We start from the raw sequence: 15,243 nt of genomic DNA on the forward strand, positions 1-15,243 counted from the left end.
GAGCACCAACGCAGCCATCCTTGCGCCATGGTACAAGGATGGCTGCGTGGAGGGGGAAATTGTTTTTGTTCAGGAAGGCACACCTTCCTGCACAACAGAAATCTTCAGTGGCGATATGTTCGTGCAGCACACATAGAAAGAGCAAAAATGAGGAGAAATGAAAACATTTCTGCTCGTTTCTCCACTATAACGACACCCATTGTATGGCGCTTGGTTTTTGGCGCTGCCACAGATTTACAAAAACTCGTAAAACTGGAGCAGCATCAAAATGCTATGGTGTTGCAGTGGCCCACCCAGAGCAACGCCCATTGCACGCCCCTTCCAGGGAAAGGGCTGCGTGTGAAGGGGCCGTATTTACAAGGTGGTGTTAAGCCACAAAACGTGGTTGAACGGCGTCTTGTAAATACGGCACAGTACATAGTGCCACCGGGGCGTCACTAAAGATGATGTGCCGGTGGCGATAGGGCCTTGTAAGTCTGGCCCTTTCTTTGCTCAAGGTGTATGTTCTTGGTGAAGGTAGGAAAGCCATTTTCGCTCTCATACCTTCCTTCCTTGGCTGGCTTGACCACAGTAGGCCCAGGCTTCAATGGAAAGGTCAAAAAGGGAGCAACTGACTGCCGTAAGGTGTATCGTCTTCTCTTGGTGAGTTGAGACCGATGCCCTTGGAGCGTAGTACCTCACGATGGTGAGGGATAGACACAGCCTCTTTAATTTCAATTTACCTGTCAGGTGAGGTGGTAAATGCAAATAATGTGATAAAGCACAGCAACTTGCTGTTTCTGCCTGGCCTCGAACCAGGGACCTTTCGCGTGTAAGGCGAACGTGATAACCACTACACTACAGAAACAGACATGCCTGCTTATTTGCTTCATGTGGCTATGCATTGGACTGGAACCACTGCACTGGAAACAGACACACCTGCTTTCTTTATGTGGCTATGCTTTGGACTGGAATGCAAGGACTAAGGGACAATATTCATGACGCTCAAAGCTGAGCCTTTCTGACAGGATCTCTTCCTTTGGAAGAAAGGAACTGGGATCACTTTCATTCCAAGAGGTGATTTCAAAACCAGCCCTGCAATTACTTTGGAGAAGCACTGTGCATTTCATGTTCCAACGAGAAGTGCTGCTCCAACACAAAAAAGCAGTTAGAAAGAAATCCCGCACTCCTTCATCATGCCGAACTGCCTCGACACCAGTAGAAAGCATGCAATGCATTCCACCATGGCATCTTACAAGAGTGGAAAGCAGAAATACTCCTGTTTAAAAACAGATCGAACCTATGAAGGCACGGGCTCGTCCGGGATTTGAACCCGGGACCTCTCACACCCAAAGCGAGAATCATACCCCTAGACCAACGAGCCTGCTGCTGCCAAAGCCTTTCAAACATCTTCTGAAGTGTCTTTGTGAAAAAGCAGGGCCACTTGGAGACTCTCCTTCTAAGCGTGCCATAGCAATTGATGTTTTGTGCCAAGGGTTTTTTTTTTGCCTCTAGCAAGGCAAGAGGTAGTCAAGAAGCCCTATGCTAGCAAGCTGAACTGTGGCGCTGATGAGAAAAGCAGACCCTTTCTGGTAGTTATACGCCTCCGCAGGACCTGGGCCCTTGCACCGTAGACTTCCAGACCAGAAGCACTGAAGGGCCTGCCATCTCTTGCGCCTGAGCCAGAGGAGCATGCCTCTTGTATTCAAGCACAATTGCTCGCTCAGTGCTCGATCAGGCGAGATTTATATGAGTGCCTCACAGGCCTGAAACACTCACCTGGGAGACGCGGGGTGGCTGAATTCCCAGAATGGCCTTCGATAGGAAAATCACCTCCTTTCCTCCCGACTCATTTCAGAATTGGGTGAAAATCGCAAGACAGTGTTCAGGGGTGCATGGGTACTGCCTACTCCCAGCTGCCTCTCTGTCTTCTTCATGTTAATTTCAAGTCACAAGGAGGGACCATTGCCATTCTGCTCTGCCCACCTAACCAGGAAACCCAGGTTGAGCTTGTCTGCCTGTTGTTGTTGCAGGGGCAGTGCCTTCTCTGCCCAAAAGTGGCAGGAGAGCCTCACTTCAAACGATGGAATCAACTGCTTAAGTAGAAACCAGCATGGTAGTTACAGTGATAAGGTGTAGCTCTAACAGAAGGCGTGACTGAGATGCCCCTTCCAGAAATACATGGAATGCTGATTGAGGGCCCAGCCGGAGGGTTGGTGGATTTCTTTTCATATGCTACAGCAGCTTGCAAAGATAGTGTTGTGGGGAGCTGGCTGTGCAAGCAGAGGAAGATTTAAGGGCAGAAAATAGACCTATCAGAAGTGCGATTTGAACCCACAACTACATGAGCAAACCAGGATGCTTAGCTTAACTGAAGATCAAGCTCTCTTGAGGCTGCCGCCTTAGACCACTCGGCCATCCTGACAGCTGAGTCTGTGTTTAGGTCTGACTCCTCAGTCTGCACTTGTCGATGCTGCCGCTTGCAATGTTCCTATCAAGGTGACAGGTTTAAAGGCCCCACAATATAACATGGCCAAGAAAAAAAAAAGTAAAAAACAGAATAAGAAACCAGGCACATGCACGACTACGCAAAGATGCAGATAACTTTTTACCGGCCTGCAATAGTAATACAAGTTTTACACAGGTCACAAGTTTTTAAAGGCCATCCCTGAGTGAGACTAAGCTTTTAGGGAGCAAACACAAAAGCAGACACTGCCCATTGTTTCTGCCCGGTCTCGAACCGGGGACCTTTCGCGTGTTAGGCGAACGTGATAACCACTACACTACAGAAACAAGCATGAGGGCTTGACTGAAGGAGCAAAATTCCCCTCATATGTTTGCCCGATTGCCTCTATACTTGATCAGCAGTTGCTCGCAAAGCGAGGAGTAAGTGTGAAAATTGCAGCCTTGTCAGCCAGCAAGCGTACACTCAGATGTACTGAAAAGTCACAGCTGCGGGTAGAGACAAATATCTGATGCCTAAATGCCTGAAACCAGAGCCTGTGAAAGCATCACACAGAGCACACTGAAAGCAAGCAGGAAGGAAGCCAAGGCATGGTGATCCTTTTTTTCTCCTGAGGCTAAAAATATTTTGCACAACAATGCTTTGAGTGGAATGAGGAATCTTCAAGCTTTGTGTATTTTGAGTAAAATTTGTGTGTTTTCTGCGAAAAAGGGTGTGTTGGGGATTTGGACCCGGACACCAACGAGCGAGGGCACAGAAGCACCACTGCTCAGACCCTGCTCCTAGGGTTGAGGGCAGAGAGTGGGCGAATACATCGCAAGGCAAGAAAATGCACATGGTTCTCTCTTCTGCAATATGACTAGAGTCATTTCCATGGTCGTCATCGAACATGACATAAAACGCCTCTATCCTTTAGACCTTTTGGCCCATAATTACAAGAGGATGACTGAGTGAGACGCTCTGCCAAATTTGGCAGCCTCGCACTCAGTCATTTTCAAAATGCAGGGAAGAGCCGTATTTAGTAGAATACAGCGCACCCCTGTGCTTCCCTCTGCGCGAGCTCTAAATTAGCTGCCGAGCACCAACGCAGCCATCCTTGCGCCATGGTACAAGGATGGCTGCGTGGAGGGGGAAATTGTTTTTGTTCAGGAAGGCACACCTTCCTGCACAACAGAAATCTTCAGTGGCGATATGTTCGTGCAGCACACATAGAAAGAGCAAAAATGAGGAGAAATGAAAACATTTCTGCTCGTTTCTCCACTATAACGACACCCATTGTATGGCGCTTGGTTTTTGGCGCTGCCACAGATTTACAAAAACTCGTAAAACTGGAGCAGCATCAAAATGCTATGGTGTTGCAGTGGCCCACCCAGAGCAACGCCCATTGCACGCCCCTTCCAGGGAAAGGGCTGCGTGTGAAGGGGCCGTATTTACAAGGTGGTGTTAAGCCACAAAACGTGGTTGAACGGCGTCTTGTAAATACGGCACAGTACATAGTGCCAAAGGGGCGTCACTAAAGATGATGTGCCGGTGGCGATAGGGCCTTGTAAGTCTGGCCCTTTCTTTGCTCAAGGTGTATGTTCTTGGTGAAGGTAGGAAAGCCATTTTCGCTCTCATACCTTCCTTCCTTGGCTGGCTTGACCACAGTAGGCCCAGGCTTCAATGGAAAGGTCAAAAAGGGAGCAACTGACTGCCGTAAGGTGTATCGTCTTCTCTTGGTGAGTTGAGACCGATGCCCTTGGAGCGTAGTACCTCACGATGGTGAGGGATAGACACAGCCTCTTTTATTTCAATTTACCTGTCAGGTGAGGTGGTAAATGCAAATAATGTGATAAAGCACAGCAACTTGCTGTTTCTGCCTGGCCTCGAACCAAGGACCTTTCGCGTGTAAGGCGAACGTGATAACCACTACACTACAGAAACAGACATGCCTGCTTATTTGCTTCATGTGGCTATGCATTGGACTGGAACCACTGCACTGGAAACAGACACACCTGCTTTCTTTATGTGGCTATGCTTTGGACTGGAATGCAAGGACTAAGGGACAATATTCATGACGCTCAAAGCTGAGCCTTTCTGACAGGATCTCTTCCTTTGGAAGAAAGGAACTGGGATCACTTTCATTCCAAGAGGTGATTTCAAAACCAGCCCTGCAATTACTTTGGAGAAGCACTGTGCATTTCATGTTCCAACGAGAAGTGCTGCTCCAACACAAAAAAGCAGTTAGAAAGAAATCCCGCACTCCTTCATCATGCCGAACTGCCTCAACACCAGTAGAAAGCATGCAATGCATTCCACCATGGCATCTTACAAGAGTGGAAAGCAGAAATACTCCTGTTTAAAAACAGATCGAACCTATGAAGGCACGGGCTCGTCCGGGATTTGAACCCGGGACCTCTCACACCCAAAGCGAGAATCATACCCCTAGACCAACGAGCCTGCTGCTGCAAAAGCCTTTCAAACATCTTCTGAAGTGTCTTTGTGAAAAAGCAGGGCCACTTGGAGACTCTCCTTCTAAGCGTGCCATAGCAATTGATGTTTTGTGCCAAGGGTTTTTTTTTTGCCTCTAGCAAGGCAAGAGGTAGTCAAGAAGCCCTATGCTAGCAAGCTGAACTGTGGCGCTGATGAGAAAAGCAGACCCTTTCTGGTAGTTGTACGCCTCCGCAGGACCTGGGCCCTTGCACCGTAGACTTCCAGACCAGAAGCACTGAAGGGCCTGCCATCTCTTGCGCCTGAGCCAGAGGAGCATGCCTCTTGTATTCAAGCACAATTACTCGCTCAGTGCTCGATCAGGCGAGATTTATATGAGTGCCTCACAGGCCTGAAACACTCACCTGGGAGACGCGGGGTGGCTGAATTCCCAGAATGGCCTTCGATAGGAAAATCACCTCCTTTCCTCCCGACTCATTTCAGAATTGGGTGAAAATCGCAAGACAGTGTTCAGGGGTGCATGGGTACTGCCTACTCCCAGCTGCCTCTCTGTCTTCTTCATGTTAATTTCAAGTCACAAGGAGGGACCATTGCCATTCTGCTCCGCCCACCTAACCAGGAAACCCAGGTTGAGCTTGTCTGCCTGTTGTTGTTGCAGGGGCAGTGCCTTCTCTGCCCAAAAGTGGCAGGAGAGCCTCACTTCAAACGATGGAATCAACTGCTTAAGTAGAAACCAGCATGGTAGTTACAGTGATAAGGTGCAGCTCTAACAGAAGGCGTGACTGAGATGCCCCTTCCAGAAATACATGGAATGCTGATTGAGGGCCCAGCCGGAGGGTTGGTGGATTTCTTTTCATATGCTACAGCAGCTTGCAAAGATAGTGTTGTGGGGAGCTGGCTGTGCAAGCAGAGGAAGATTTAAGGGCAGAAAATAGACCTATCAGAAGTGCGATTTGAACCCACAACTACATGAGCAAACCAGGATGCTTAGCTTAACTGAAGATCAAGCTCTCTTGAGGCTGCCGCCTTAGACCACTCGGCCATCCTGACAGCTGAGTCTGTGTTTAGGTCTGACTCCTCAGTCTGCACTTGTCGATGCTGCCGCTTGCAATGTTCCTATCAAGGTGACAGGTTTAAAGGCCCCACAATATAACATGGCCAAGAAAAAAAAAAGAAAAAAACAGAATAAGAAACCAGGCACATGCACGACTACGCAAAGATGCAGATAACTTTTTACCGGCCTGCAATAGTAATACAAGTTTTACACAGGTCACAAGTTTTTAAAGGCCATCCCTGAGTGAGACTAAGCTTTTAGGGAGCAAACACAAAAGCAGACACTGCCCATTGTTTCTGCCCGGTCTCGAACCGGGGACCTTTCGCGTGTTAGGCGAACGTGATAACCACTACACTACAGAAACAAGCATGAGGGCTTGACTGAAGGAGCAAAATTCCCCTCATATGTTTGCCCGATTGCCTCTATACTTGATCAGCAGTTGCTCGCAAAGCGAGGAGTAAGTGTGAAAATTGCAGCGTTGTCAGCCAGCAAGCGTACACTCAGATGTACTGAAAAGTCACAGCTGCGGGTAGAGACAAATATCTGATGCCTAAATGCCTGAAACCAGAGCCTGTGAAAGCATCACACAGAGCACACTGAAAGCAAGCAGGAAGGAAGCCAAGGCATGGTGATCCTTTTTTTCTCCTGAGGCTAAAAATATTTTGCACAACAATGCTTTGAGTGGAATGAGGAATCTTCAAGCTTTGTGTATTTTGAGTAAAATTTGTGTGTTTTCTGCTAAAAAGGGTGTGTTGGGGATTTGGACCCGGACACCAACGAGCGAGGGCACAGAAGCACCACTGCTCAGACCCTGCTCCTAGGGTTGAGGGCAGAGAGTGGGCGAATACATCGCAAGGCAAGAAAATGCACATGGTTCTCTCTTCTGCAATATGACTAGAATCATTTCCATGGTCGTCATCGAACATGACATAAAACGCCTCTATCCTTTAGACCTTTTGGCCCATAATTACAAGAGGATGACTGAGTGAGACGCTCTGCCAAATTTGGCAGCCTCGCACTCAGTCATTTTCAAAATGCAGGGAAGCGCCGTATTTAGTAGAATACAGCGCACCCCTGTGCTTCCCTCTGCGCCAGCTCTAAATTAGCTGCCGAGCACCAACGCAGCCATCCTTGCGCCATGGTACAAGGATGGCTGCGTGGAGGGGGAAATTGTTTTTGTTCAGGAAGGCACACCTTCCTGCACAACAGAAATCTTCAGTGGCGATATGTTCGTGCAGCACACATAGAAAGAGCAAAAATGAGGAGAAATGAAAACATTTCTGCTCGTTTCTCCACTATAACGACACCCATTGTATGGCGCTTGGTTTTTGGCGCTGCCACAGATTTACAAAAACTCGTAAAACTGGAGCAGCATCAAAATGCTATGGTGTTGCAGTGGCCCACCCAGAGCAACGCCCATTGCACGCCCCTTCCAGGGAAAGGGCTGCGTGTGAAGGGGCCGTATTTACAAGGTGGTGTTAAGCCACAAAACGTGGTTGAACGGCGTCTTGTAAATACGGCACAGTACATAGTGCCACCGGGGCGTCACTAAAGATGATGTGCCGGTGGCGATAGGGCCTTGTAAGTCTGGCCCTTTCTTTGCTCAAGGTGTATGTTCTTGGTGAAGGTAGGAAAGCCATTTTCGCTCTCATACCTTCCTTCCTTGGCTGGCTTGACCACAGTAGGCCCAGGCTTCAATGGAAAGGTCAAAAAGGGAGCAACTGACTGCCGTAAGGTGTATCGTCTTCTCTTGGTGAGTTGAGACCGATGCCCTTGGAGCGTAGTACCTCACGATGGTGAGGGATAGACACAGCCTCTTTAATTTCAATTTACCTGTCAGGTGAGGTGGTAAATGCAAATAATGTGATAAAGCACAGCAACTTGCTGTTTCTGCCTGGCCTCGAACCAGGGACCTTTCGCGTGTAAGGCGAACGTGATAACCACTACACTACAGAAACAGACATGCCTGCTTATTTGCTTCATGTGGCTATGCATTGGACTGGAACCACTGCACTGGAAACAGACACACCTGCTTTCTTTATGTGGCTATGCTTTGGACTGGAATGCAAGGACTAAGGGACAATATTCATGACGCTCAAAGCTGAGCCTTTCTGACAGGATCTCTTCCTTTGGAAGAAAGGAACTGGGATCACTTTCATTCCAAGAGGTGATTTCAAAACCAGCCCTGCAATTACTTTGGAGAAGCACTGTGCATTTCATGTTCCAACGAGAAGTGCTGCTCCAACACAAAAAAGCAGTTAGAAAGAAATCCCGCACTCCTTCATCATGCCGAACTGCCTCGACACCAGTAGAAAGCATGCAATGCATTCCACCATGGCATCTTACAAGAGTGGAAAGCAGAAATACTCCTGTTTAAAAACAGATCGAACCTATGAAGGCACGGGCTCGTCCGGGATTTGAACCCGGGACCTCTCACACCCAAAGCGAGAATCATACCCCTAGACCAACGAGCCTGCTGCTGCCAAAGCCTTTCAAACATCTTCTGAAGTGTCTTTGTGAAAAAGCAGGGCCACTTGGAGACTCTCCTTCTAAGCGTGCCATAGCAATTGATGTTTTGTGCCAAGGGTTTTTTTTTTGCCTCTAGCAAGGCAAGAGGTAGTCAAGAAGCCCTATGCTAGCAAGCTGAACTGTGGCGCTGATGAGAAAAGCAGACCCTTTCTGGTAGTTATACGCCTCCGCAGGACCTGGGCCCTTGCACCGTAGACTTCCAGACCAGAAGCACTGAAGGGCCTGCCATCTCTTGCGCCTGAGCCAGAGGAGCATGCCTCTTGTATTCAAGCACAATTGCTCGCTCAGTGCTCGATCAGGCGAGATTTATATGAGTGCCTCACAGGCCTGAAACACTCACCTGGGAGACGCGGGGTGGCTGAATTCCCAGAATGGCCTTCGATAGGAAAATCACCTCCTTTCCTCCCGACTCATTTCAGAATTGGGTGAAAATCGCAAGACAGTGTTCAGGGGTGCATGGGTACTGCCTACTCCCAGCTGCCTCTCTGTCTTCTTCATGTTAATTTCAAGTCACAAGGAGGGACCATTGCCATTCTGCTCCGCCCACCTAACCAGGAAACCCAGGTTGAGCTTGTCTGCCTGTTGTTGTTGCAGGGGCAGTGCCTTCTCTGCCCAAAAGTGGCAGGAGAGCCTCACTTCAAACGATGGAATCAACTGCTTAAGTAGAAACCAGCATGGTAGTTACAGTGATAAGGTGCAGCTCTAACAGAAGGCGTGACTGAGATGCCCCTTCCAGAAATACATGGAATGCTGATTGAGGGCCCAGCCGGAGGGTTGGTGGATTTCTTTTCATATGCTACAGCAGCTTGCAAAGATAGTGTTGTGGGGAGCTGGCTGTGCAAGCAGAGGAAGATTTAAGGGCAGAAAATAGACCTATCAGAAGTGCGATTTGAACCCACAACTACATGAGCAAACCAGGATGCTTAGCTTAACTGAAGATCAAGCTCTCTTGAGGCTGCCGCCTTAGACCACTCGGCCATCCTGACAGCTGAGTCTGTGTTTAGGTCTGACTCCTCAGTCTGCACTTGTCGATGCTGCCGCTTGCAATGTTCCTATCAAGGTGACAGGTTTAAAGGCCCCACAATATAACATGGCCAAGAAAAAAAAAAGTAAAAAACAGAATAAGAAACCAGGCACATGCACGACTACGCAAAGATGCAGATAACTTTTTACCGGCCTGCAATAGTAATACAAGTTTTACACAGGTCACAAGTTTTTAAAGGCCATCCCTGAGTGAGACTAAGCTTTTAGGGAGCAAACACAAAAGCAGACACTGCCCATTGTTTCTGCCCGGTCTCGAACCGGGGACCTTTCGCGTGTTAGGCGAACGTGATAACCACTACACTACAGAAACAAGCATGAGGGCTTGACTGAAGGAGCAAAATTCCCCTCAAATGTTTGCCCGATTGCCTCTATACTTGATCAGCAGTTGCTCGCAAAGCGAGGAGTAAGTGTGAAAATTGCAGCGTTGTCAGCCAGCAAGCGTACACTCAGATGTACTGAAAAGTCACAGCTGCGGGTAGAGACAAATATCTGATGCCTAAATGCCTGAAACCAGAGCCTGTGAAAGCATCACACAGAGCACACTGAAAGCAAGCAGGAAGGAAGCCAAGGCATGGTGATCCTTTTTTTCTCCTGAGGCTAAAAATATTTTGCACAACAATTCTTTGAGTGGAATGAGGAATCTTCAAGCTTTGTGTATTTTGAGTAAAATTTGTGTGTTTTCTGCGAAAAAGGGTGTGTTGGGGATTTGGACCCGGACACCAACGAGCGAGGGCACAGAAGCACCACTGCTCAGACCCTGCTCCTAGGGTTGAGGGCAGAGAGTGGGCGAATACATCGCAAGGCAAGAAAATGCACATGGTTCTCTCTTCTGCAATATGACTAGAGTCATTTCCATGGTCGTCATCGAACATGACATAAAACGCCTCTATCCTTTAGACCTTTTGGCCCATAATTACAAGAGGATGACTGAGTGAGACGCTCTGCCAAATTTGGCAGCCTCGCACTCAGTCATTTTCAAAATGCAGGGAAGCGCCGTATTTAGTAGAATACAGCGCACCCCTGTGCTTCCCTCTGCGCCAGCTCTAAATTAGCTGCCGAGCACCAACGCAGCCATCCTTGCGCCATGGTACAAGGATGGCTGCGTGGAGGGGGAAATTGTTTTTGTTCAGGAAGGCACACCTTCCTGCACAACAGAAATCTTCAGTGGCGATATGTTCGTGCAGCACACATAGAAAGAGCAAAAATGAGGAGAAATGAAAACATTTCTGCTCGTTTCTCCACTATAACGACACCCATTGTATGGCGCTTGGTTTTTGGCGCTGCCACAGATTTACAAAAACTCGTAAAACTGGAGCAGCATCAAAATGCTATGGTGTTGCAGTGGCCCACCCAGAGCAACGCCCATTGCACGCCCCTTCCAGGGAAAGGGCTGCGTGTGAAGGGACCGTATTTACAAGGTGGTGTTAAGCCACAAAACGTGGTTGAACGGCGTCTTGTAAATACGGCACAGTACATAGTGCCACCGGGGCGTCACTAAAGATGATGTGCCGGTGGCGATAGGGCCTTGTAAGTCTGGCCCTTTCTTTGCTCAAGGTGTATGTTCTTGGTGAAGGTAGGAAAGCCATTTTCGCTCTCATACCTTCCTTCCTTGGCTGGCTTGACCACAGTAGGCCCAGGCTTCAATGGAAAGGTCAAAAAGGGAGCAACTGTCTGCCGTAAGGTGTATCGTCTTCTCTTGGTGAGTTGAGACCGATGCCCTTGGAGCGTAGTACCTCACGATGGTGAGGGATAGACACAGCCTCTTTAATTTCAATTTACCTGTCAGGTGAGGTGGTAAATGCAAATAATGTGATAAAGCACAGCAACTTGCTGTTTCTGCCTGGCCTCGAACCAGGGACCTTTCGCGTGTAAGGCGAACGTGATAACCACTACACTACAGAAACAGACATGCCTGCTTATTTGCTTCATGTGGCTATGCATTGGACTGGAACCACTGCACTGGAAACAGACACACCTGCTTTCTTTATGTGGCTATGCTTTGGACTGGAATGCAAGGACTAAGGGACAATATTCATGACGCTCAAAGCTGAGCCTTTCTGACAGGATCTCTTCCTTTGGAAGAAAGGAACTGGGATCACTTTCATTCCAAGAGGTGATTTCAAAACCAGCCCTGCAATTACTTTGGAGAAGCACTGTGCATTTCATGTTCCAACGAGAAGTGCTGCTCCAACACAAAAAAGCAGTTAGAAAGAAATCCCGCACTCCTTCATCATGCCGAACTGCCTCGACACCAGTAGAAAGCATGCAATGCATTCCACCATGGCATCTTACAAGAGTGGAAAGCAGAAATACTCCTGTTTAAAAACAGAACGAACCTATGAAGGCACGGGCTCGTCCGGGATTTGAACCCGGGACCTCTCACACCCAAAGCGAGAATCATACCCCTAGACCAACGAGCCTGCTGCTGCAAAAGCCTTTCAAACATCTTCTGAAGTGTCTTTGTGAAAAAGCAGGGCCACTTGGAGACTCTCCTTCTAAGCGTGCCATAGCAATTGATGTTTTGTGCCAAGGGTTTTTTTTTTGCCTCTAGCAAGGCAAGAGGTAGTCAAGAAGCCCTATGCTAGCAAGCTGAACTGTGGCGCTGATGAGAAAAGCAGACCCTTTCTGGTAGTTGTACGCCTCCGCAGGACCTGGGCCCTTGCACCGTAGACTTCCAGACCAGAAGCACTGAAGGGCCTGCCATCTCTTGCGCCTGAGCCAGAGGAGCATGCCTCTTGTATTCAAGCACAATTGCTCGCTCAGTGCTCGATCAGGCGAGATTTATATGAGTGCCTCACAGGCCTGAAACACTCACCTGGGAGACGCGGGGTGGCTGAATTCCCAGAATGGCCTTCGATAGGAAAATCACCTCCTTTCCTCCCGACTCATTTCAGAATTGGGTGAAAATCGCAAGACAGTGTTCAGGGGTGCATGGGTACTGCCTACTCCCAGCTGCCTCTCTGTCTTCTTCATGTTAATTTCAAGTCACAAGGAGGGACCATTGCCATTCTGCTCCGCCCACCTAACCAGGAAACCCAGGTTGAGCTTGTCTGCCTGTTGTTGTTGCAGGGGCAGTGCCTTCTCTGCCCAAAAGTGGCAGGAGAGCCTCACTTCAAACGATGGAATCAACTGCTTAAGTAGAAACCAGCATGGTAGTTACAGTGATAAGGTGCAGCTCTAACAGAAGGCGTGACTGAGATGCCCCTTCCAGAAATACATGGAATGCTGATTGAGGGCCCAGCCGGAGGGTTGGTGGATTTCTTTTCATATGCTACAGCAGCTTGCAAAGATAGTGTTGTGGGGAGCTGGCTGTGCAAGCAGAGGAAGATTTAAGGGCAGAAAATAGACCTATCAGAAGTGCGATTTGAACCCACAACTACATGAGCAAACCAGGATGCTTAGCTTAACTGAAGATCAAGCTCTCTTGAGGCTGCCGCCTTAGACCACTCGGCCATCCTGACAGCTGAGTCTGTGTTTAGGTCTGACTCCTCAGTCTGCACTTGTCGATGCTGCCGCTTGCAATGTTCCTATCAAGGTGACAGGTTTAAAGGCCCCACAATATAACATGGCCAAGAAAAAAAAAAGTAAAAAACAGAATAAGAAACCAGGCACATGCACGACTACGCAAAGATGCAGATAACTTTTTACCGGCCTGCAATAGTAATACAAGTTTTACACAGGTCACAAGTTTTTAAAGGCCATCCCTGAGTGAGACTAAGCTTTTAGGGAGCAAACACAAAAGCAGACACTGCCCATTGTTTCTGCCCGGTCTCGAACCGGGGACCTTTCGCGTGTTAGGCGAACGTGATAACCACTACACTACAGAAACAAGCATGAGAGCTTGACCGAAGGAGCAAAATTCCCCTCATATGTTTGCCCGATTGCCTCTATACTTGATCAGCAGTTGCTTGCAAAGCTAGGAGTAAGTGTGAAAATTGCAGCGTTGTCAGCCAGCAAGCGTACACTCAGATGTACTGAAAAGTCACAGCTGCGGGTAGAGACAAATATCTGATGCCTAAATGCCTGAAACCAGAGCCTGTGAAAGCATCACACAGAGCACACTGAAAGCAAGCAGGAAGGAAGCCAAGGCATGGTGATCCTTTTTTTCTCCTGAGGCTAAAAATATTTTGCACAACAATGCTTTGAGTGGAATGAGTAATCTTCAAGCTTTGTGTATTTTGAGTAAAATTTGTGTGTTTTCTGCTAAAAAGGGTGTGTTGGGGATTTGGACCCGGACACCAACGAGCGAGGGCACAGAAGCACCACTGCTCAGACCCTGCTCCTAGGGTTGAGGGCAGAGAGTGGGCGAATACATCGCAAGGCAAGAAAATGCACATGGTTCTCTCTTCTGCAATATGACTAGAGTCATTTCCATGGTCGTCATCGAACATGACATAAAACGCCTCTATCCTTTAGACCTTTTGGCCCATAATTACAAGAGGATGACTGAGTGAGACGCTCTGCCAAATTTGGCAGCCTCGCACTCAGTCATTTTCAAAATGCAGGGAAGCGCCGTATTTAGTAGAATACAGCGCACCCCTGTGCTTCCCTCTGCGCCAGCTCTAAATTAGCTGCCGAGCACCAACGCAGCCATCCTTGCGCCATGGTACAAGGATGGCTGCGTGGAGGGGGAAATTGTTTTTGTTCAGGAAGGCACACCTTCCTGCACAACAGAAATCTTCAGTGGCGATATGTTCGTGCAGCACACATAGAAAGAGCAAAAATGAGGAGAAATGAAAACATTTCTGCTCGTTTCTCCACTATAACGACACCCATTGTATGGCGCTTGGATTTTGGCGCTGCCACAGATTTACAAAAACTCGTAAAACTGGAGCAGCATCAAAATGCTATGGTGTTGCAGTGGCCCACCCAGAGCAACGCTCATTGCACGCCCCTTCCAGGGAAAGGGCTGCGTGTGAAGGGGCCGTATTTACAAGGTGGTGTTAAGCCACAAAACGTGGTTGAACGGCGTCTTGTAAATACGGCACAGTACATAGTGCCACCGGGGCGTCACTAAAGATGATGTGCCGGTGGCGATAGGGCCTTGTAAGTCTGGCCCTTTCTTTGCTCAAGGTGTATGTTCTTGGTGAAGGTAGGAAAGCCATTTTCGCTCTCATACCTTCCTTCCTTGGCTGGCTTGACCACAGTAGGCCCAGGCTTCAATGGAAAGGTCAAAAAGGGAGCAACTGACTGCCGTAAGGTGTATCGTCTTCTCTTGGTGAGTTGAGAACGATGCCCTTGGAGCGTAGTACATCACGATGGTGAGGGATAGACACAGCCTCTTTAATTTCAATTTACCTGTCAGGTGAGGTGGTAAATGCAAATAATGTGATAAAGCACAGCAACTTGCTGTTTCTGCCTGGCCTCGAACCAGGGACCTTTCGCGTGTAAGGCGAACGTGATAACCACTACACTACAGAAACAGACATGCCTGCTTACTTGATTCATGTGGCTATGCATTGGACTGGAACCACTGCACTGGAAACAGACACACCTGCTTTCTTTATGTGGCTATGCTTTGGACTGGAATGCAAGGACTAAGGGACAATATTCATGACGCTCAAAGCTGAGCCTTTCTGACAGGATCTCTTCCTTTGGAAGAAAGGAACTGGGATCACTTTCATTCCAAGAGGTGATTTCAAAACCAGCCCTGCAATTACTTTGGAGAAGCACTGTGCATTTCATGTTCCAACGAGAAGTGCTGCTCCAACACAAAAAAGCAGTTAGAAAGAAATCCCGCACT

General features: G+C 48.3%; 13 non-coding genes across 13 annotated transcripts; all 13 read right to left on the reverse strand.

Annotated features, from left to right (window-relative positions):
• Positions 1-774: 774 nt before the first annotated feature.
• TRNAV-UAC (transfer RNA valine (anticodon UAC)) lies at positions 775-847 on the reverse strand. Its single transcript has one exon. It is a non-coding gene; the product is annotated as a tRNA-Val (tRNA).
• Positions 848-1,291: 444 nt separating this feature from the next.
• Positions 1,292-1,363, reverse strand: TRNAP-UGG (transfer RNA proline (anticodon UGG)). The gene has a single exon. It is a non-coding gene; the product is annotated as a tRNA-Pro (tRNA).
• Positions 1,364-2,699: 1,336 nt separating this feature from the next.
• TRNAV-AAC (transfer RNA valine (anticodon AAC)) lies at positions 2,700-2,772 on the reverse strand. The gene has a single exon. It is a non-coding gene; the product is annotated as a tRNA-Val (tRNA).
• A 1,521-nt stretch (positions 2,773-4,293) lies between these two features.
• TRNAV-UAC (transfer RNA valine (anticodon UAC)) lies at positions 4,294-4,366 on the reverse strand. The gene has a single exon. It is a non-coding gene; the product is annotated as a tRNA-Val (tRNA).
• A 444-nt stretch (positions 4,367-4,810) lies between these two features.
• On the reverse strand, positions 4,811-4,882 carry TRNAP-UGG (transfer RNA proline (anticodon UGG)). The gene has a single exon. It is a non-coding gene; the product is annotated as a tRNA-Pro (tRNA).
• Positions 4,883-6,218: 1,336 nt separating this feature from the next.
• On the reverse strand, positions 6,219-6,291 carry TRNAV-AAC (transfer RNA valine (anticodon AAC)). The gene has a single exon. It is a non-coding gene; the product is annotated as a tRNA-Val (tRNA).
• Positions 6,292-7,812: 1,521 nt separating this feature from the next.
• Positions 7,813-7,885, reverse strand: TRNAV-UAC (transfer RNA valine (anticodon UAC)). Its single transcript has one exon. It is a non-coding gene; the product is annotated as a tRNA-Val (tRNA).
• Positions 7,886-8,329: 444 nt separating this feature from the next.
• On the reverse strand, positions 8,330-8,401 carry TRNAP-UGG (transfer RNA proline (anticodon UGG)). The gene has a single exon. It is a non-coding gene; the product is annotated as a tRNA-Pro (tRNA).
• Positions 8,402-9,737: 1,336 nt separating this feature from the next.
• Positions 9,738-9,810, reverse strand: TRNAV-AAC (transfer RNA valine (anticodon AAC)). The gene has a single exon. It is a non-coding gene; the product is annotated as a tRNA-Val (tRNA).
• A 1,521-nt stretch (positions 9,811-11,331) lies between these two features.
• Positions 11,332-11,404, reverse strand: TRNAV-UAC (transfer RNA valine (anticodon UAC)). Its single transcript has one exon. It is a non-coding gene; the product is annotated as a tRNA-Val (tRNA).
• Positions 11,405-11,848: 444 nt separating this feature from the next.
• Positions 11,849-11,920, reverse strand: TRNAP-UGG (transfer RNA proline (anticodon UGG)). Its single transcript has one exon. It is a non-coding gene; the product is annotated as a tRNA-Pro (tRNA).
• Positions 11,921-13,256: 1,336 nt separating this feature from the next.
• Positions 13,257-13,329, reverse strand: TRNAV-AAC (transfer RNA valine (anticodon AAC)). The gene has a single exon. It is a non-coding gene; the product is annotated as a tRNA-Val (tRNA).
• Positions 13,330-14,850: 1,521 nt separating this feature from the next.
• Positions 14,851-14,923, reverse strand: TRNAV-UAC (transfer RNA valine (anticodon UAC)). Its single transcript has one exon. It is a non-coding gene; the product is annotated as a tRNA-Val (tRNA).
• Positions 14,924-15,243: the final 320 nt, after the last annotated feature.

This window comes from Pleurodeles waltl, chromosome 10 (genome assembly GCF_031143425.1).
Source record: "Pleurodeles waltl isolate 20211129_DDA chromosome 10, aPleWal1.hap1.20221129, whole genome shotgun sequence".
NCBI lineage: Eukaryota > Metazoa > Chordata > Amphibia > Caudata > Salamandridae > Pleurodeles > Pleurodeles waltl.